Below are 21112 nucleotides of genomic sequence, written 5' to 3' on the forward strand. Positions count from 1 at the left end.
AGAGCTGCCCCCTCGGCGCCGCTCCCCTCTGACAGCTGTTCCCTCACAGGTGTCTCCCCATCGCAGGCTCGAAACGCCCGAGGCGGGAGCTGAAACTCCCGAGCCGACCTCTCGTCTCACGTTTCCATCAGGCTCGAGAGGGAAATGAAGGAGGTTGTTCCGTAAGGTACACGGCCACCTGCGTGAGGGGGGCATGTCGCGCCACGGCTGCTCCGTGCCCAGCCCGGTAGAGACAGAGAAGGGATTTTATCTACCTTTCCAGCTCCCTTTGTGCCAACGCCGCTGCAGGCCCTCACACAATGAGGCAAAGCTCAAATAAAACCAAAGCTCAAATAAAAAAAGTAATTTTCCAGACTTTGGCCGCTGGGCCCACTGAGATCCCAGGAGAGTCTTGAAGATCCCCTTTGCCAGAGGAGACATGACAGAACCCCATCCCACACAACCTGTCTAGGCTACTTAGGTAAGTTTATGTAGGCTACTGAGATGCACTCAGCAAACTGGCTGAACAGGAGTTAAGATAATGCCACCACAGCTTAAATGTGGATAATAATGACAGTTAAGGTCTAACAGAGGGATCAAGTTGAAAATGTGCATTGATTTGTCTTCCAACCTCATTAAAGTACCCACTACAGCTTTCTCACTAAAGCAGATATATTCCCTTTGTACTGTATGATAACAACAACTGATCAGTCACATAATGAATTATCAAACAGAATCCAGAGAAGGCAATAATAACATGGTAAACTGTTCTGACAACACTTACCGCCTCCCACAGACGTACACGTTCGATAAGGAAACTACATCACCAGGGAAAATGCTGCAAAATTAGATTTTGTGCAGAAGATGCTCTCCGCCCTAAGTATATCTTGACCTGTAGCAAGGAAATACAGAAAAGAATGAAGAAAAGTCTAGCAAAAGCTGTCTATTTATAAGGTACTTACAAGGTTTCCAGCTTGACAAGTAAAATTGGGGAGGGAAGAGTTCACCACCAAGTCATTATCAGCAAAATGAACATGCCCAACAAGACGAAAGCTATTTTGTATCATCTTTGAAAAAAATATTTCTATTAAGTGGAAATCAATGGAGAGAAATTCCAGTGCCTGCACTGGCATGTGTGTATTCCAACCTGCACAGGTCAGTCCTCCAAATGCTGACAATCCTCTATTAAGGTATAGCTCCATGGCAAAGATTCTCTTGATTAGCCCATGGTGAAAGGCCCTGTCAACCTTTCTTTGGTGCAGTACTGCCATGTGTTTCCCACTCCAGACCAATTCCTGACATTCAGACAGCCCCTTTCGCATTCTCTTAGGTGTGCCTTGTTGGCTAGACAAGCTTGATCTTTTAGTCCTATAATGATCCAGCTGAGCTTATGTCCCATAGCACAGACAGACTTGTTTTGAGTCCAATTTTCCCAGCACCTTCCCTTGGACTATGCATTAACTACAGCAGGTATAGCCTGAAGTCACCTTCATGTGCTGTGTTCACACATCCTTTCCTACACCTCTTTTCCTTTTCCCCTCTTCCCCCAAAACCTCATTTAGCAGCTCTTCTATTAACAAACAAGCCAGATGCATTTCAGCAGACTTAATTCCTATTATAAATAAAGGGCCAAACCTGGAAGCCAGTCTGTCATCCAGGACTGCAGTGTCATGTTATTCATTGCAGAAAGCATCCAAGTGTTTCGGGAACAAATAAATGGGAATAAGCTCTCACCTAAATACTGCAAATAATCCGGGTTTATGGATAACATGGACATTTGTTTTTTCATATATCCTTATTTTATTGCTATGGCTGCTCATTACAAGTAATCAAACAGCATTAAAAAGGAACAACATTTGAACAGTTAATCTACAGAATATAAACAAATCTTGAGGCTGTAGGCTATGGAAGTGGGCCATTACATCTGCTGCAGATTTAGCTGGGCTTTTGTGTGCAAAAAGAGATTTTCTCGTTAATATTTGCCCACACGGAAAAGATAAAGGTAGGATTTACAGAAACTTCCATTTCCTATGAGTATTATCCATCCTCTGAGCTAAAACAATAAGAGCATGGACATTATAGAACTTATAGGGCAAATCACTAGTAACTGTATTTCCCAGCTCCTCCACCTAAGTGAAATTGTATTTGCAGTGAAAAAGGGTTGAGCTACAAAAGGTGACCTCATCTAAAACCTGCTGAAATTACTGAAATGACTCCTCTGCTTCCCTGGGCTCCAAATAATTGGTAGGTAGTGAAAAGTGTTGTTTACTTTTCAGGGCAGCAACTTGTGTTCTGTCATATCCTGCACCCCAGGGCTGCTCCAGCTCCTGCTGCTCTCTGCAGCCCCCAAAGCAAAGCCATGGGGGGCTGCTCTGACTCTCTCCATTCTCATTCAGCCTATCAGTAAAATGACCTGCCTGTACACACCTTTATAGACAATAACAAATTACGAGGCATTTTTCTGTTCCTTTGATTATTATTTGTTTAACTGATGCATTCACAAATATAAAGCAGGGTTTGAAAAAAACCCAGAGTATTCTAACAAGGAGCTGACTGTACAGAGACAATGCATTTTTCATTATTCTTTAATAAAAAATAAAAAAAAAGTTAAACCCCTCCTACTAATTAAGTGGCTAGAAATATTATACTTCTGCATTAGCATCCCAATGAAAAACCTTCACAACTTGAACACAGATCAAGTCTTGGCTTTGCCAGTAACTCTACTTTGGCCTCAAAAAAAGTATATATTCCTTGGTCACAAACCTAGAGATTGATAAACATGAAAAGGGGCGAAATACTTGTTGTACCAGATTGCACTCTGTCAAAACCACTCATTTCTTCATGCCACCACATGCTATTTTTTTTCTTTTTTTGCCTAGATGATTCATTTGTGTGACACTTTCTTCTCATTCAAAAGGGACGGTGAGTTTTCTGCAGACTGAAAAATACTGATAGTCAGCCTGAAACCTTTTCTCTTACAAAGAGGAGAGAACCTGTAATTGCACCATTTCCCTTCTAGGAGCAAAAAGATCCATCTGTGGCAGCTGTAAAAAAAAAAAGAGGCAACAACAAGGAATATGCACACACAGTTATGTCAACTGAGCATGAAGTTTGTAAAAACTGTGAACAGCACACATTTTTGGAACACTGAGAAAGCACACGCTTATTCTGTAATCCTAAACCAGAAATTTTAAAACAAACTTTTTTTCCTTCCAAATCTCTACCAATATTGTGTAGTCCAGGTAAAAGGAATAGATGACAAAACTACTGACAAAAGAATCCCTTTCCTCCCCTCTTTCACTCCCTTGACATTTAAAAATACTTAGGAAAGGGCAGTGCAGATCCGTGTTACCAGCTTTTAAACAGCCACTGCAGCTAATGATTAATAAACCTTCCTAGCCTTGGATCCTCTAGTAAATATGTTGGGGATGAACTCACCTCTAATCCAGATCAGTTAAGTCAGAAATAAAGTGGCTATTAAAATTGCCAAGGCAGCTTCTGAAACATTAATGTAGAGAGAGCATTTGCTGTTTGTTGAGAACATATGTTTGGAGAGAGCACTGGAGCTAAATCTTCAACTTTAGATTTACATACTTTTATACATCCAGACAAACAAACCATAAATTATCTTGGGGAAGGGAAGATGACACTAATTGGACCAGAATCTTAGTTGGTAACTAAGGATGCAACTTGGTCTTTTCAGTGTATACCAGCAATTATGAAGAAAGCATGGATATCTAAAACAGAGTTGCACACACTTGCAAAGTATGTTGGAGTGGCTGAGCAGAAAATAAATTGTGTTGAACCTAGTGCATGGGCCAACTCCAAAATGTTTTGGTTTACTGTGTGACTCTGGTGCTAAACACTGCTGGCTGATCATCTTTATTCTTGGGAAGCCTCATGTCTCTACACCTCTAGATTTAGTGATGCCCACTGAGTTTTATAACCCAGCCCCACCTGTCAGTGATATTAATGTACAGGGTGAGGGACACAAACCTTCCAGCCCCAGCCAGCTTGTCAGTCACATTTGATACAGCAATTACATGAGAATTACATGCAGGAACTACTCTTAGTTTCAGCTAGGGGAGCCCAACTTCACTAGTCCTGGATTTTTAGACACGCTGACTCCTCCTTCCATTTGTCATCCAGAAATGTTCAGTGAAACTGGGGGATTAAAAGGAAGCTGCAGCAAGGAGAGTGCTCAATGGGCAGAATCTAAACTGACTACTTTTTTAAAAAATTATATATGCTGTATATACTGTTTAACTTTTGGGGGTTGGTTTGTTTAGGGTTTTCTAAGAGTGGATTTAATTAAAAAAATTAAGTAGTGATGTGTACACGTGCACATGCCAAAATAGTAAGCCCTATATTGATTAGGTTTTTAAGTTCCTTCTCTGTGCTTGTGCTGAGAAGCAGCTCATCCATCACCAAATTCTTTTCCCTTTCCCGTTCCAATTGGTATTCCCTTTTATTCACGTACCCAGAAAAACCAGCTGCTTTTTGCCACCAGTTATCAACTGCCATGGTTTCCCCAGATGTGAAATTGAATTTCCTCATCTTCTGATTTAATCTCAAGTCTAAACCCTGCTCCAGTCCCATTTGTCAGGAAGAGTTGAAAATCCCTCACCAAACAGCTACAAATCCCTTTCTGTTCTCAGAGCATTGGGAGACAGCTGGTACAGCACCAGGATGCAAATATATCCTCACTCCCTGTAACCCTCGGGTCATTTCCATTTCTTTCACTGATTTCCAGGTGACTTCTCTCCAAAAATCAGTGCTAAACCTCCTATAAACCTCACCTACAGTGAAAGCTTTGCAATAGCAAATGTTTCCTTTCATCTAAAATGTTTCAGCTGTCTGCTCAGCCCCAGATATATTAGAAAACCTGAGTGCCTCTTGTTTGTTCTATCATTTTAGGTCATCATTTTTGTACTAATTTTTAAGGCTTTGGTTGACTGTCACACAAAGCCTTATCTAGTTGTATAAAACCTATTACCTTGCACAGCTCTTAGCTGTTGGCCCTCTTTTTAACTTGCACAGAATTAATTCTCCATCTAAGAGCAGACAGAATCATTACCACACTTTCACCCGAGAAATAAAATACCAAAGTAATTTCGTTTCCTGGTAGTCCAGTTCTCCTTTTCTTTCTTTCTTTCTCGCTATTGGTACTGGTGTTCAGCTTTGTCATTTACAAGACACTGGATTAAATATCTGTACTACGGTGCCTTCTCTCCTTTGCTTTTCAAGTAAAGAACAACTTCTCACAAATCAACAGATTCAGTTCTAGATGCCAAGCTAAAACTGAGGGAATGTTTGGGATCCAAGCCTTGCTGTGGAAATGCATATGGTGTTATAGAGACTGCCAAGGGAAACTGCACCATTTTGGAAAAAAAGCACTTTTGAGAATTGCCTTTAGCATGTTAAACTTAAGTTACATTCATGATTTGGTGTATTATTATTAAAATACTGTGATATGAAGATTATCATACTGAAATGCACTCAATCGTTTCACATGTTTCTATTTATAATCATTAATTTCACATTGTCAGGTAGAGATTTAAGCTGGTTTGACCTGTAATGACTATGTGACAAAATGTCAGTCTCTCATTTTCACATATCAAATACATCTCAGGTGAAGTTCTTTCCTAAAGCATATAATGCTGCAGTCCTATATGTCAGGTGTTCAGTTACACAGATGACCCTAAATTATTTCTCAGAGAGAAATGTCTATAAACTCTTAAAACTCTTTAAAAATCATAGCTCCTGTTGGACAAAATGGCACCAGTAACAGTTAAACAGAAGATGCCATATTCACTTCTATGTAAGCATTTTTTTCTGCATAAAACCAGTATTTGCAACCCCTCTAAAAGTCCTTTGACAAGTTGCAAAGGGTTTACAAAGAAAAGAAAAATAACCACTTCAGATGCAAAGGAGTGTTGGTGAGAAATTACTTGGGGGAAAAAGCTGATGAATAGACTAAGAAACCTTGGAGAGACAGACTGCAACAGAAATAACAGGCAGGATGAACATGAAAGTATTAGCTAAATTTGGTGTATTGCTTGGCCTCATAATTCCCTGCCACATAAGACCTTTCAGAGCAAATCCACAGATAGAGGGAGATGAAGGCTGCCCACAGGGAGATAAAATAGTTCTTATCATTTTTGATGAAATCAGACTCTCAGACTTTTTTTCATCTCAGAGCCTTCCTACTGTGATTAATCTGCACCTTCTCTGAGAAGGTAATTAAAACAATCTCACTTCTGTGGAAGATTTTCAAAAATCATCTGATGACTTAACCAATACCAGTCCCAGTGAAAGGCAGTGTACACCACCACTTAGAAAAATCCCTGGAAATGCCTAATCTTGCCCTCTTGGATCTGGGAGTTTGCTGCTTCACCATGATTGGAGCAGCAGCTGCCTTGGTCCCTCTCAGCTCCAGAAGGTTTTGTTACATCCAAACATGTTCTGGTATGATTGGCAGCAGTTTTCTAATTTAAAGATAATCATAATATTTCAGAAAGGAGGAAAAAATACCCAGTTCATGAAATACCCTGTGCACCACTCCACACAATCCCCACAGTATTCCAAGAGGAATAAATTTAACATGGCCCATCACAGGCAATGTGAGGCTTATGAATGATAATCAGGCTCCTTGGCTATAAACTTGTGTACCTCTTAATTGCTCTTTAATGCTGTTGTGACTGGTGACCCTGCTCAGTGACTGTTGCACCACGATTTAGTTAGGGGTGATTAATTCCACACAACCCTTATTATTCTAAATTAGATCAGCTGGCTCTGAGTAATTCCTTCCTTTCAATTAGAATATTTAATCATGCTATTCAATGTTTTGCATCACATCAGCTAGGAAGGGTGGCATCATTTGCTAAGCAGCAAGAGGCTTGTGCTAGCACACTTGTGCTGCTGGCATTGATGTTACCACCTGCTGCCCCCAGAAAAAAAAAATTTACAGAGGGAGATGCATCTGCAAACACACAGACTTCAAGGTACGGGCATGATGAATAAATCATGATTAATAAATTGGTTTAGGACGTTTAACTAAATGCATATTAAAAATGGCAGGACCAACAGGATACAGAAGCAATTGATTTTTGTGCTTTTAAGGGTTTGGGAGCTGTGTTCAACTTGGCTAAAGATGATGATGATGATGATCACTCTGGGACATTCACTTCCAGTTAATGTATCTCCATGAATCAAGTGTCACGGAACATCACAGAATGTCAACAGTAGGAACAGGTACAATTTGTCACACAGAGTCACAGCAGATGAATGAGATAGTCAGTGGGCTGGCAAAAGCTTTGGCAAGAGTGAGACTGAGGAGAAAGAACAGGAGTGGGAAGAGATGGAATCTCACTCTCACTGTTGATTTGCCCCTTCAAGCACCACCTCAGCACTAGGTTATACCTTGCTTTTGAATAACAGGTTAAAAGTGAAGCTAGTTCCAAAAGAATTAAAAATATTATTAAATTACTGAATAACCAATCAACTAGAAAAAGAAATGGGGGATTTTCATTGTTAGTTACAGAATTTCAGCCTAAGGCTGAAACAACAAAAAGCTCCCATAGGTAGATGCAATCACCAAAGACCAGAATTTTGGGCAATTTTATGCATTGGGCTGGTATTATAGGAATATAAAACAGGAATATAAAAGCTACAGGAAACTTTTATAGGTACCTAAACTGTCAATAAGACAGGTATTACTTGCAGAAGCAGCAATTTCCTCAGTGTAATTCAAGGATAAAAGAGGTCAAGGAAGTGAGAAAAAGCATTAAATTGTGTAAGAAATCCTGGGAATCTTAAATTAACTGAAGTGCAATGGAAAAATCTCATCTTCAAACAGTGTCAGCATCAATAAGCATTTTTGGCACAAGTCATTTTTCCCGTTACAGAAATGTATTCAGGGACACTGAGGTCTTTGTTTTGTAAGACTGTGAGTGGTTTACAAAGTGAACACCATGATATAAATCTAAAGTGTTTTCTCCTGAATGTAACAGAGGCAAGAAAAACAGAGCTATGAATCAAACCTTTGCCACTCAATATTTCACAGCTGCTGTTACACTGCACACTGCTCACCATGAACTTGTAGATCATTTTCCACGCGTGGCTCCAACCCTTTAGTGGGTAAATGAACATTTTGTTAATTGAGCCTGAAGATCATCACCCTTCTCCAGCTGAATCGGAACGGTTTGGTCACACCAACGCCTCAGCCTTTGCCAATGTGTGGAACACGAGGAGCACTTCTGATTGCTCTCAGTTTGAAACCAGGCAGGCCAAACTGGAAAAGGCACAGAGAAGGATGATGAATGGTACAGAGTTTTTTCTCATGTCCAGAACCCCTCAGCTTAGGAATGAATGATTAAGAGAAAAGAGAAAGAGAATAGAAGTCTAAGAGAATAACACTGAGTGACAGAAGCTGGTGAAGGGAATATGGTTGTTTCTTGAAAAAAAAAAAAATCCATAAATTTGCCTGGTTATATTTTCTATTTTCAAGCTGACAGTGGTGTAAGTAAATGGTGCAATTAAACTCATAATTCTGAGAAGACAAACAGTGCTTAGTGTTCTACATTATTGTTAAGTCCATTGTGTCTAAATATGAAATGCCACAGCAACAAAAAGTACAAATTTGACCCAGATCAGAAAATAGAGATGGGCATTAACAAACATCATGCCTTGTCATTGACAACTGGTGGGACACAGAGGGCTGGAGGAACATGGGATAGAGCAGAGAGGGAACAGGAAATGGTCACTGCAAATGGAAGTACCTTTCTCAGTTATGGCTGATTTTATATGACACAGCTGGACTTCACTTGTGTTCAGGAGGAAAGTGTCGCTTTCTGATTTCTCTGTCTTCCATATCCTCAAGTTACTGACAGCCAAGCTATTCCAGTGCACAGCTGAAAAAGATGGTTTAAGTTATTGCTTTTGAAAAAAAAAATATCTGTATCTTAAATAGTTTTGCCTGAACACATTTTTCTACCTAAAATCACATTTGGAATAATTTCATTTTTTAAACATAACTAAGAACTTTCAGATTTTTTTTTTAAGCACCAGCATTGTAAAGAATGAAACCCACTGGATGAGGGAAGTCACCGAGTGAGGAATTGGTAATGAAGCTTTTTGATAGCTGTCAAAGTGAACCGTACTGAATTGATCCTGGAGACTTGACTTCGCTGCAAATCAGGTTACCATTCCAGTTATCATTCAGTGCAGGTCAGCTGGTCCCAGCAAACCAATTAAGTATGAATGCTAAAGCCAAGTAAATTCAGTTATGAAAACATGATTGTTTGCCCCTTGCTTTAAATCATACTGGTTTTATCAGTCCTCATTATTTATCCCTATCTTTTTGCTGTTCCCAAAAGTATCATTGAGGACCTTTCCTTATAATTTCCATGCAGAACAAAAAAATGTATTTTCCAAAATATTTTTTTCCTCATTCAGAGGCATACTAAGTACCGTGGCAATCAGACACTTGGTATTTAATATTTGATAAAATTAGAGACCTCCAAAGAACCATCTGTCAGATTTTGAGCTTCATTTGAGAGGGGCATATCCATCTTTCTTTAGCTTTATAAAACTCTGCTAACTCCAGAAATTACCTACAAACTCCTACAGAAGAGCACTACAGAGGTTATAAATAATATCATTTTTTTTCTTGCCACCTCTCCAGACCTCAGAGAGCCCCAGACTGGAACTCTTTTCCATTTTAATATGATTCACTGGAAACACAGTTAGAGACACAAGGTGAAAGCCTGGAACGCTCTAGGCAACCAGAGAGCTAAGAAATGTTCCAGGAGAAAGTGTTCCCTGTTTCACCTGCTCCTGCCCCACATTAGTTTCCCAGCCTAAACTACCTGCTGCTCTTCTCAAGTGTTCTTGGTGTGCTTGCAAAGAGCTCAGTTTCTCTCTTAGCCACTGCTTTTTTAGCTCTTTGCAGGAAAAATAACTCTGCAGAGAAGCTCACATGTGCCATTTGTCAGCTGTGCTGTGCTCTTATTTAAAGTGTGACTCATTTAGCTGAGGTACACGGCATAAATAAACAGCCTGCCAGACAGCAGCGCTGCTTGGCTGGCCATCCCTTTCTGCCCTTTGTTCCTGTTTTGCTCTCTTGTGACCACAAGGCAGCAGCTCTCAACCCTCTGGCAGTGAGAAAGCCCTCACCACTTTCCAGAACAGTAGTCCTTTGGGAATCTGGAATAAACAAGCAGCTGAAGGGCAATTACTATTCCACTGCCCTTTCCCAGACCTTCCTCAGGTCGTTCCGGAGTACAGGCTGAGCCTTCGCTGTCCCACGGGCTGGCACGAGAGGAAAGGGTGCCTGAACCTTGGGTGAGCTCCCAAGAGCTTTAATTACAAGATAATTAAAACTGTAATATTGTGAGGATAGACCAAGTAAATACCTCTGGAAGAAAGGAAGTCCTCGGTGTTGTCACAGGCTGAGCGTAGTAGTGTCAAAAACCTGCTCTAGTTTGCATGTGGGAATTACTTGATATTCTTTTTAGATAGATCCATTCTACATGTCCCTTTTCCAAGTGCTGCATTTATGTATATGCTCCCAAATAAAATTGTAACATTTTATGCTTAAAATGTTTTCAATGAATTCTTTTGGCTGGGCCTGAACCCAAAGATGCAACAAGAGCCGTTGGGTTGTTCTCTCTCTGTCGTGAAACAAGACAATTGGCCTTTGAAAACAGGTCCATGTTATACATCAAGCTTCCCACCAGTCATCTGTTAGATCTTACTAAACTACTTAGACTGGGACTACAGTAAACAGCTTTAAACTTTGAAATCTATCATATAGTAACCACAAATACCATCATAAAACTGAGTTTTGTGGCAATACAATTTTCATCATACTGAACAAATGCATACTCAGCAACTTAAATTGCATTTATGCTTGATTCAAATTAAAACCCAAACAAGCTCTTGAAAATAAATGATAGGAGGACCAAATGAGGTTTATTTTTTCTTGTATTAACCTTATACATCCAGCCTGCCCTTGGAAAATAATTCTCTAGATTTCTTTTAGCAAACCCATGTAACTATGTGCCAAACTGGGATTTTACTTGGCCAACCTACATTATGTAACTGGGACTTTTCACTGATTTCTTCCTGCCAAAAAGTGCAGCCTAAAGAACAGGGTTTGTTTCAAGGAGCTGTAGTAGCAGCTTTTCCCTGAAGTAGCAAAGTTAATTCAATCATCTTGTTTGTTATCCCAGAATAACGATGCACAAGTTTCCAATGCTTCTCAAAACTCTGTCTGAGTTTCCATCCTGTAATTGGGGGATCTGGAGAGACGAGAAGCCTTGACAGGCACTCAAGCTTAAAAACAACCTCACAGCATTTGCATTTCATGTGTCAGAAAGATTTGGCAATAACAGGCAACAATTGCTGGTACCAGGGGGACAAACAGGTACCGTTTTCCTACAGAGATGCAGCAATGCAGCTGGAGGTGACCAAAGGATGGGTGGATGGGCACTGCCAGGTCCCAGCGAAAGGATTCTTACAAAGCAAAAGGGCTGGGGATGGCCAGGCTTTTTGATCCTCTTTTTGATTGGCTGGCAGTAAATTCACCAGGAATTCAAGGAGTCTGGCAATTACAATCAGCAATGCTTCAGTCACACAGGGAAATGAGAAAAAAAGGACAAGAGTTTCTGTGCATTTGGCAACCTCAGCACTTGTATAGGTGCAGATGCCATTTCTAACAGGAAACTGGAAAAATGTGCTTTCTACATGTGAAATCTTTTTATGCCTTTGATAACTTTCCTTTTAGGCTTCAAATTATTATTTTAACTAAGAAAAGGTAGCTTAGAATAAATTATAGAGCAGACATCTACATAACATTTGTCTCTAGAGATAATTACTCCCACTTTGCCACCAGCAGCAACTTAATGAAAACAGCAAGTGTTTGGCAATACCCCACAGGCATCACACTGGCACAGGTGATGTCACCAATCCCAAGAGTCCCAGTAATAGTTAAATCCTTGAGGCAATATTCCTTCTTCCTCCAACTTTTCAAACTTTGGCAAACAGCCGACCAAAATAAATCAATAATGGTGATTTTTGCAGGCATTGCTAGGCTTGTTTTTAGTTGAAATTAATTCCCCAGAAAATAGCACTTACTGGTATGATCCCAATAGCAACTGGCTGCCAGAACTACTTCTAATTACTGTCCTGGTCTCCCCTGGAAGATTTCTTTTCCACAGAGCCCTCATATTTTTACAGGTGTATATTATCTCAGCTTGTTCCCCTTAACACTGGTTATAGGTAAACATATATAATGTATGGCAACAGAAGAGATACAAGAGGCTGTGTTTAAATTATTAACCAGGGAAGGGTAGTCCCTGCTTTTGGTGAAAACAACAACCCTTTCAGCATTATGTTTGTACAACCCCAGTCAGAGTTTCTAATTTCCCCCCAGTTTACTGAGTCAAATAAGTCCTGAACTATTAGGCTGGAGTTAAGTCATTTATCTTCCAGATTTATCCCCAAAAGAAACACCTCTCTAACAACACACTGAGACTTGCATTGGCAAGCAGGGTTTTTCCTGCACCTGACATGGCACAGGACTTTCTATAAAGTCAGGTTTTCTTCTCAGAAGTGTTTCCCAAGAATGGCTCCAACTAATTCCCTGTCTGCTCCATGTCCTTCTGCAACTCTGCAGTGACAGGTTATAGAGCCCTCTCCAAGCTGTTGGTGACATCATGCTGAGCTAACTCACGGTGGTTTAGAAAGGCTGCTGAGCTCTGCCACCTGCCCTCTGGGACACCAGCTAGTGACAACTGTTCCCAGGCGGAATTGTGTCCATCTATGTTTGTCACAGCATTTATTTCCCATCCTGTATGTGGCCAGGGCACTGCTTGTGTTTTAATACTCCAGGTCAGTGAACGTGGGGGAGAGGACAGCAGAGTAAGCACTGTTTGCTGTCAGAGAACTGTGACAAACTGGGAACTGCTGACTCCTCTTCAGCAAGCTCACTGCTTTGAGGAAACACTGCTTCTAACTTAACACTGAGCTCCATTAATTTTGAACCAGGTGCCATCCTCCTGACTGCTGAGTTGAAGAACTACTGCTTTTATTTCTGCCTGAGGTTTGTAGCTGGTGACAGACTCTTTTAATGGGAGTCTTCATCAGATATTTCTCAAAATTTCAGCCACAAGAAGGCACAATCTTTTCTGATCTGTTGCAAGGTTATATTCCCATGAAAATCTCTTTCTTAAAATAAGAGAAAAAGTAATAAGGCTCTCCTGCCTTACAATTACAGCCACCTCTGCATACTTCAAGTCACCAATAAAGCATTAGGAAATATTTTAAACTGCTGGAAAAACTCCTAGGTTCTTGCAAAGTTTCTCATTACTGAGCATGACTACAAAAGCCTGGCTCAGAACAACCTTCAGGCAGCAGCAGCTTTGTGCCATCATCCACGTTCAAAGCAGCCTGTAAAAAGGAGTGATCCCTCTCTGATAGGCACACCAGGAGATTATCTTGGCATTCAACAGCTACTTAATCTGCAGGAGCAGGTGTTATTTTCTTCCAGGAAGCACTGAGAAAAGTTGATTGGTAATAAGCTGTGAAAGCATTCTGCCCTTTCAGTTCTTGGAAAAAAAAAAAACATCAACCCTTTTGCTTTGCCCTGTTTGATACAACCCAGGATTCCCTTGGCTCAGGGACTGCACAGCAATACCAGGTTCCAAGCAGTAACACCACCTGGGAAAACATTCCTTTTCCAGCTGAGAAAGCCTGCCTTACCCACATGTCACCTTCTCTTGGCCCCAGAGTGGCTTTTATAGACATAACTTAGAGGCATCTACCACAAACACCTGATATACAAATTACAAAATAAAAAGTCACATGGATCTGGACATTTGTAAAACATGAAAATCCTGAGATTCAGCCCTTCCCTACTAATCACTTCAGTCCTTTGAGCCTATTTCTTCTTTAAACTTCAGTCCATCTTGTCTAATCACGAAAGCAGGGATCCACCCTTGCTCTTATTTCCAGGTTTCCAAAAAACACAGCGCTTCCACACAGGTTGTAACACATCCCTGATTTGTCTCTTGACAGCAACTGTGGGGAAAAAAACACTGGAGAAAGTCCAAAATTGCCTCAAAGACAGGCTCCTATCTGGTCAGATAGGATTGGTATTTTCTTCAATGGCATTTTCATCCTCAGAAAAGATCCTTGAGGTCAAGTCCAACCACTAATCCAGCACCACCAAGCTCACCACTAAACCACATCCCGAGGTGTCACATCTACCCATCCTTTAAATATCTCCAGGGACACCACCAGTGCCCTGGACAGCCTGTGCCAGGTCTCAGAGCTTAGAATTACATCTTACTGATGGGTGTTCAATACAGCCCACCTGCTATTTAGGGTTCAACACAAAGGACACAAGTTTGTTGTTTCTGTGGTTTGGTTGTTTGGGGTTTTTTTTTTTAAACTCTTTTCTGCTCCATTTTTCTATTCCATTTGTATCTTCTCACAAAATCAAAGGGAAAAGATTCAACTGTCCTTTAGTTTCCCTCTGACTCCCCTGCACAAAGCCCAGAGAACTCAGTCTAAAGCAGCTATCAGGAGGCACCTGTTTCCCAGACAGGGAACAAGACAGTTATTCCTGAGGTGCCAGTAGTAGCAAGGAAGTGATTGAGTGACATAAGCCCTGACAATTCCAGCAAGAAAACTGCTCCCCAGGCTTCAGAGAAAAGTGGAGATCTGTCAGAACCCTGTGGGGCAAATTCACTTCCAACTCAGAGATGATGCTCAAAGCTGAGCAGATACATGGAAGCAAAAATGTCAGGCAAAGAGCAGAACAAGGATCCTTTGAGCCACCCCTACAAGAGCCTTGTGTCCCACCTCCAGCTAAAATCAGCCCCAGTGTGCCAGAGGAAGGCAGCAAAATGGATCCCCAGCCATGACAGGAAATCCTTCTTAAGACATTCGTGTTAATACAGACCCACAGTGACTGAAGAGAAAAGCAGGCAGGGAAAGCAGCTCCAATTACCAGATGTAATCACAATTTTAAATTGCCGAACATAAGAGCTTGACTCAAATCATGAATTCCAGTCTTATTTTGCATCTGCACTCTATAGCAATTTTCTGTTTCCAATTTTCTCAGAAACTATAGGAATTTGCAAGTAAAACAGGAGCATAAACACTGTATTGAAGCCAATGCTACTGTTCCCAAAACAAGAGAAGCTGTAAGTACACCCACGTTAAAGGAGCAGTCAAAGAACTTGATACTTATTTACTGCGTGGTCAGGCGATACTTTGTTTAAAAAGTGCAGGTTTTGTGCCAGTTCCCATTGAAATTAAACTAATATAGGATTTAAAATTTATCACTTTAACCAGCATTACTCCATAACTGTTCTGCATCGTTCCTCGTGGGCGTCACAAGAATGCACTGGTCCCTCAAGGTATCGCTTTCTATTTCCCCAAACTAAGTTGCAACCACTTTGTTAATGGCTGAGGCCATGATAAAGGAGGATTTGTCTCATGCCCTGCCTGATGCACAGCACAGTGCAGTTCCCTGGTGTTCCTCTGCACACCAGTTTCCAAGAGTCACCCCTTGGCACCCTCAGAGCCGCTGCCTCTTCCTGTGCCCTCTCCAGGAGACACGATTCCCTAGCAACCTGCTCTTTACATTTCCTTCCTTGCTCTTGCTTCTAAACGAGCACAGGCTCGTTTAGGGGACTCACTCTCAGCCTGCAGCAGCTACAAGGTCACCCAAATGATCTTCTTTTCCTCTACTGAGGGCTGAGGAAATTCAGTTACCTCGGCTTTGCCTTCAGCCATGAACACACGCAGTTAGCACACTTCCTCTGCTCCCTCATTTATGACCACAGTACAAAGTCTCTGCCTTAAAGGAAACATCTCAAAGAAGTCTTACATTGTAAGAAATGGTTTATATATTTTTTAACTTTCTATGCTTGAAAACAGAACCACCATCCATACTCCAGTTTTAACCTATGTATAACTTGTATGCTCTGCCTGCATGTAAACTAGGGACTCCATTGTATTCTCAGGGAAGCTAACAGAGAAACAACTGTCCAAATTTGCTTTACATTTAACTTGAAAGTACTTTTTTCCCGTTTTTTACCTGAATGAATTTCCCTGTATCACTATTTTTAAGAATGTCAGTAACGTTTCTTTCCTGCTGATAATCTTTACTTTTCTTTATAGCAAGAAAATGTTAAATATTCCCACTTCTCTGTTTCCAGGAACTGCTCTGTCTTTGCAGCCTGTGACACCGATCATTTGCTTGGCTTCAGCACAGAGTACAACTACACATATCACACCAGCCTCTGGCCAGATTGCTCCAAAAAAGGCCGAATGCCTGTTCCTGGACAGCTCTGGAAATTCAAGGCTTGGGTAAAATTCTTCCATTTTCGTCTGCTGGGCTGAATCAGTGGTTTTGCCGGCGCTGGCTGGCAGAGTTTATTTATTGGTACATTTGTCTCTGCACTGCTGGGCAGCAATTGCAAATCTAATTACTGCCAAAGTGGCTCCTGGGGCTTGTGCACAGGTGCTTTGTTTAATATTAAATCTAAATAAAAAACTCACTAGCAGGGACCTGTTAATAACAATTTGTTACATAAATGCTCTGGAGGAGAAAAGGCACAGCTTTCAGCCCCCTCTCCCCTCCAGCCCTTTGCTATTTAATTCTTCAGGCAGTACCGATGTGCAAATCAGCAATTATCATCACACCACTTCCAGGTAACAGTTTTCCTCGTTGCCGAGTGAGTGTAGTCAAGTGGGGCTTTCCCTCTCCAGCACTGCTGGCAACAAAACCCTAATTGATTTGTGAGGCTTTATCTCAATGGCACAGCTCTGTCCGTTTGCTTCGTGTTCTCTGTAACATCTATATAGCGCCACAGATGCGACTGTCAAGGCTAATAAATAATTCCATCCAAAAGGCACGAGAAGGAATTGCAAGTAAGCCAAAAAGGCCTCAAAAAGCAATTTAAAAAGTGCTTGCTACTCTACAAAGCACACCTTCTCTTCAGTAAATACATAAATACACAAATACAACAGAAGATGCCCTTTTAAGCATATTTTACTGTTTCTCAGTAACTCCAACAGCATAAAAGCCTTGTAGTCTTGAAACAAAACAAACAAAAAAAAAGTACTGTGTTTTTCAGAGCTTGACTCCAAAATTGTGATGCAAAGAGCACAGCTGTGACCAACACACAGCAAAATATTGTACAAGGTGTTGACACTCACCCTTCTTCATCCTGTGCTTCAAGATTTGATATTAAATCTCTGTGTAGGTTAGAGGAGTGTTAAATGAATGATTAGCTCATTTATTGTCAGCTGTGCTTCTCTAGCCCTCACAGGATTCATTTTACCTGATCAAAAAGTTATGCTGAGAGAGTTATTTAATTAGATTTTCAAGCTTTTGCCATTACAGGGGAATATGAGTGTAGAAGACAGGAGAAGAATAAAGAGATACAACAGTTCCTTTTGCTGGCTTTAAAGAGGCTTTTGCTTAAACGTTACTTTCTTCAGAGTCTAGGATGTCTTTTACTTGTGTTAAACCAGCCAGTGCTGGTCCCCTTTTAGCCCCATCCCTGATTGCTTTGAGCTGGTGCTGCTCAGAGGAACAGGGATAACCCTCCAAACAGCCTCCTCTTGTTGTTGCCCTCTACAAAGGAATGAAAAGAAATGCCAAGAGCAGCTTTTGTCCCTTTTTCAGTCTAACATGGAAGAAAGGCAAATTTCAAGCTGTTTGCCCAGTGACCACCCATTTTCCAAAGGCTTCTGACTAAGAGATTTGATCACATTCATTCAATCAGAATCTAAGGTTTACAAGCATTTTTGTTTCATGAAACAGCTCTGTAATCTTTCCTTTAAATGAAATCAAACTTGACCAATAATTAGCAAAGATGGCCATTCCCTTTTTTTACCAGTGAGCAGGCAGGAGAGGGATTTACTTCAGTCTGTAGATGAATTTATTACCAGGAAAAGAAGGTATCTCTCCCTTTTTCCCAGAATGAGCTTCTCCTGAAATAAGTAGCAAACTAAATCCTTCCAAGATTTTTGTTCTAGAAAAATATTTAAAATGAAAATCAGGGGGAGGGAACTTCAACTGTGCACATCATGGCTTAGTTGTGACTCCTGATACCCTCGGAAGATAAACAAAAAAAAAAAATTCATTTTAGAAAGAGAAAAATGGAGAAACAAGACAGAACATCCTGTAAAAACCAGCACTGCTTAAACAGTCTATTTTTAGCAATAGGCTACAGTTGGATTAGCTGTTTGGTTTTTTTTAAAATAATGAATCAACAAAACAATGAGTAAGACTAAGAGTACAGATTGGAATAGCAATTATAGGAGTAAGAATGTTTTCCACAACTATAAAAGCCGCAGCAATGCCTTATTTTAGCTCTTGCTGATTAATTATCAAATAGGTCATTGATACATTGATCATAATTCAGCAGTGTCAGTCACTTTTGTACTGTTACTGCAGCTTAGCTATTTCTACTAGAAAAATGGGTGGGTTAAAACTACAGTAGAACCAGAGGAAAAACTGGTTCAGAAAAAATACTTTCTTCCTCGGGGAAGAGGAAGATGTGACTTCTCCAAACTAGTCTTTGCACACCCCAGGTTACTGAGAACCTGATGCTTTGCTGTTCCCTAACAAAACAGGGAGCTCAGGGATCTGCACCGGGCTGTGCAGAGCCTGCACCTGAGGAGAAAGGATGAAGGGCTGGGGACTCGAAGAAAGGACTACAATGTCTTCTTCTCCTCTTTTTCAGCCCTTCCCACCTGAATGAGAAGCTGAAATTCTGTGTGCTATCTGAAGACAAGAAGACAGAATTGGGAAAATTCAAACCAGGCAACTGGCAGCAAGATTTGGCAAATACTGGAAGAAGATACAGTGATCAGCTTGGAAGTGTAAGAAGTGGCAGTACAAACCCACTGAGAAGATCAAGAAGTTTTCCAGGAAAACATGAAAAGTCAAGAAATTTCTAATTCCAACTGAGGCAGGAGGTAATGGTCATTCAGGGTTTTTTAAATGTTTAAAATCCCAACATTTTTAAAAAGTTTATAACCAAACCTGTTCTAAATCCTATTCTAGGGGAAATTAGAAATCAGTTCAGTGTCCCACCTAAAAAAGGACTGTACCCAGATGAATGACTGCTGACAAACACAGGTGCTTGTTTGAAATGACTCCAGGGCCTTGTTTGAGGACATGCCATGCACTGCCCAGAGTGATGGCATTCCCAGAGGAATGAGGGGACTTCATGCAAGGCTGAGGAAACACGACTGGACAAGGTGAGTCAAAAGCACAGCAATGGACATGGAAGGAGCCCTTCCACGTGGAGATTGAGCTCACATTCTGACACGTGATCCCATCAGGTATTTCAACATTAAGGTTTTACTTCAGTGCAATTGAGGCTGGTTTTGGCAAGTCAAAAACTTAAAGCAATTCTTCCACTGACCTGCAGAAGAAAGCCAAAGTGAATCCTTTTCCTATCCCTGGACAGCTGAACTTCTCACCAACTCCAAACCATTTGGTTTTAACTTAAAAGGATTCCTGGTCCAAACCAATTTAGGATTAAAAACCACGTTACCTTGATGTCATCTACTCCTCACTAGTAATTACAGAGTTACTCCCCCCCACCTAGTGACTTTATCTCAGGACCAACTGCAGAGTGAAAGGCAGCCTGAATTTCCCATATCCTTCCCAGGGAGCTCTGAAGCACATAATGTTGTGGTTCTGCTTTCAAAATCCTGTTTCTTTGTACTTTTATGAATTTACAGTGCAGGTAACTATCAACATAGGAAAGATATTGTATCTTCTTTACCACATCCAAATACATTGACAGAGTGAAACAGTAGCAACACATTGAAGTATTTCAGAGAATAGCTTGTCCAGCAGAGATTCTTATGCATTTTATAGCCATTTAGCTATTTCATAATAAATTTTAAATATAGAATCTGATAGACAGTCCTTACAGCGACCTTAAAGAGTCAGAACCTTCACTGAAAAACCAGAAATACTGTTCAGCTTGTATAAAGAGGTAACAAAAGAAAATCTCTAATACCAAAAGCCTGAAGAACTATACACTTTATCCATTAAATGGAAAGTGCAGACTTCATTTATTTCAGCAAATATTCGTCTTCTGCCAGAAAGGACCTTTCAAAAGGTACTCACCTAATAAAACAGTAAATCCAGCTTACCTAATAAGCAGGCAGGCACAGAGGAAATAGCCAGCATAAGAATTCTAAAGCAGCAGTAGCTACTTCACTCAATTTAAGGGAGCATCAGCTCCCTGGGAGCACACAGCCCTCATGCCTGCAGCAGATTTGCAAGCACACCCCAGCACAGAGCAGGTAGAATGCAAACTCCACCAGAGTCTGGTTAGTTTTCTACCTCTCCAATAAGCAGCTCATAAACCTGGTTTTTAATAACTCACTGTCTGCCTTTTAGTTTGGTTGGTGGGACAAATGAGCCAAGCTCATGAGATCTGGGGTTGCTGACATCACAAGCAATTCAGCAATTCCAGATTCTTTGTTAAGATCAAGCTGCCAAATGCAAGGAGGTGCAGAAAAGGTCCAGTTTTGGGGAGGGGGCCAGGGATGTGTATATGTGACTCTGGGAAGACTAGTCTGTGTCAAGAGACAGTAAATTCTGCCACCTACACTCAGTCTCCTTGTGCTTCTCTTCTCCACTGAAGGATCACTTTTCTGTGCCCTGTGGCACCACCAGCTGTGCGCATTATTCTTGACATGTATTTCTGCAGCCTGATCTTAAAGACTTCAGAGCCTGACAGATTTCAGTCTTTGCAATCCATAGAAGATCCATTTCTGTATCTTTACCTTTGGAAAATCCTAGGGAGCACCTCTGCATTTTCCTCAGTTTAAGGCTGTTGGTTCTTGCTTTACCAACAGCAGTCAGGCAGAACAAGCCATTCCCTTCCACACTGCAAATGCCTGTAATTAGGTTCAAAGGCTGGATCCTCTCAATCCTCTTTTCAGGCCAAAGAACACTGATTTGCTTCATCTTTTCTCAGAGGTCACGTTTTCACACTTTCAACAACTCTCTTTTCCTTTCTACACAATCCTCAATTGGTGCACAGCTTTCTTGGATTTTGGTACTCAAATGGTCTAGGAT

At 40.9% G+C, this 21112-nt stretch overlaps 1 long non-coding RNA gene across 1 annotated transcript; it reads left to right on the forward strand.

Moving 5' to 3' along the window:
* Positions 1-40: 40 nt before the first annotated feature.
* LOC114067393 lies at positions 41-19244 on the forward strand. Its single transcript, XR_003573389.1, has 3 exons — positions 41-161; positions 18750-18984; positions 19073-19244. It is a non-coding gene; the product is annotated as an uncharacterized LOC114067393 (long non-coding RNA).
* The last annotated feature ends 1868 nt before the right edge of the window (positions 19245-21112 follow it).

Source organism: Empidonax traillii, unplaced genomic scaffold, assembly GCF_003031625.1.
Source record: "Empidonax traillii isolate 1590-97213 ecotype Southwest subspecies unplaced genomic scaffold, ASM303162v1 scaffold910:size426884, whole genome shotgun sequence".
Taxonomy (NCBI): Eukaryota; Metazoa; Chordata; class Aves; order Passeriformes; family Tyrannidae; genus Empidonax; species Empidonax traillii.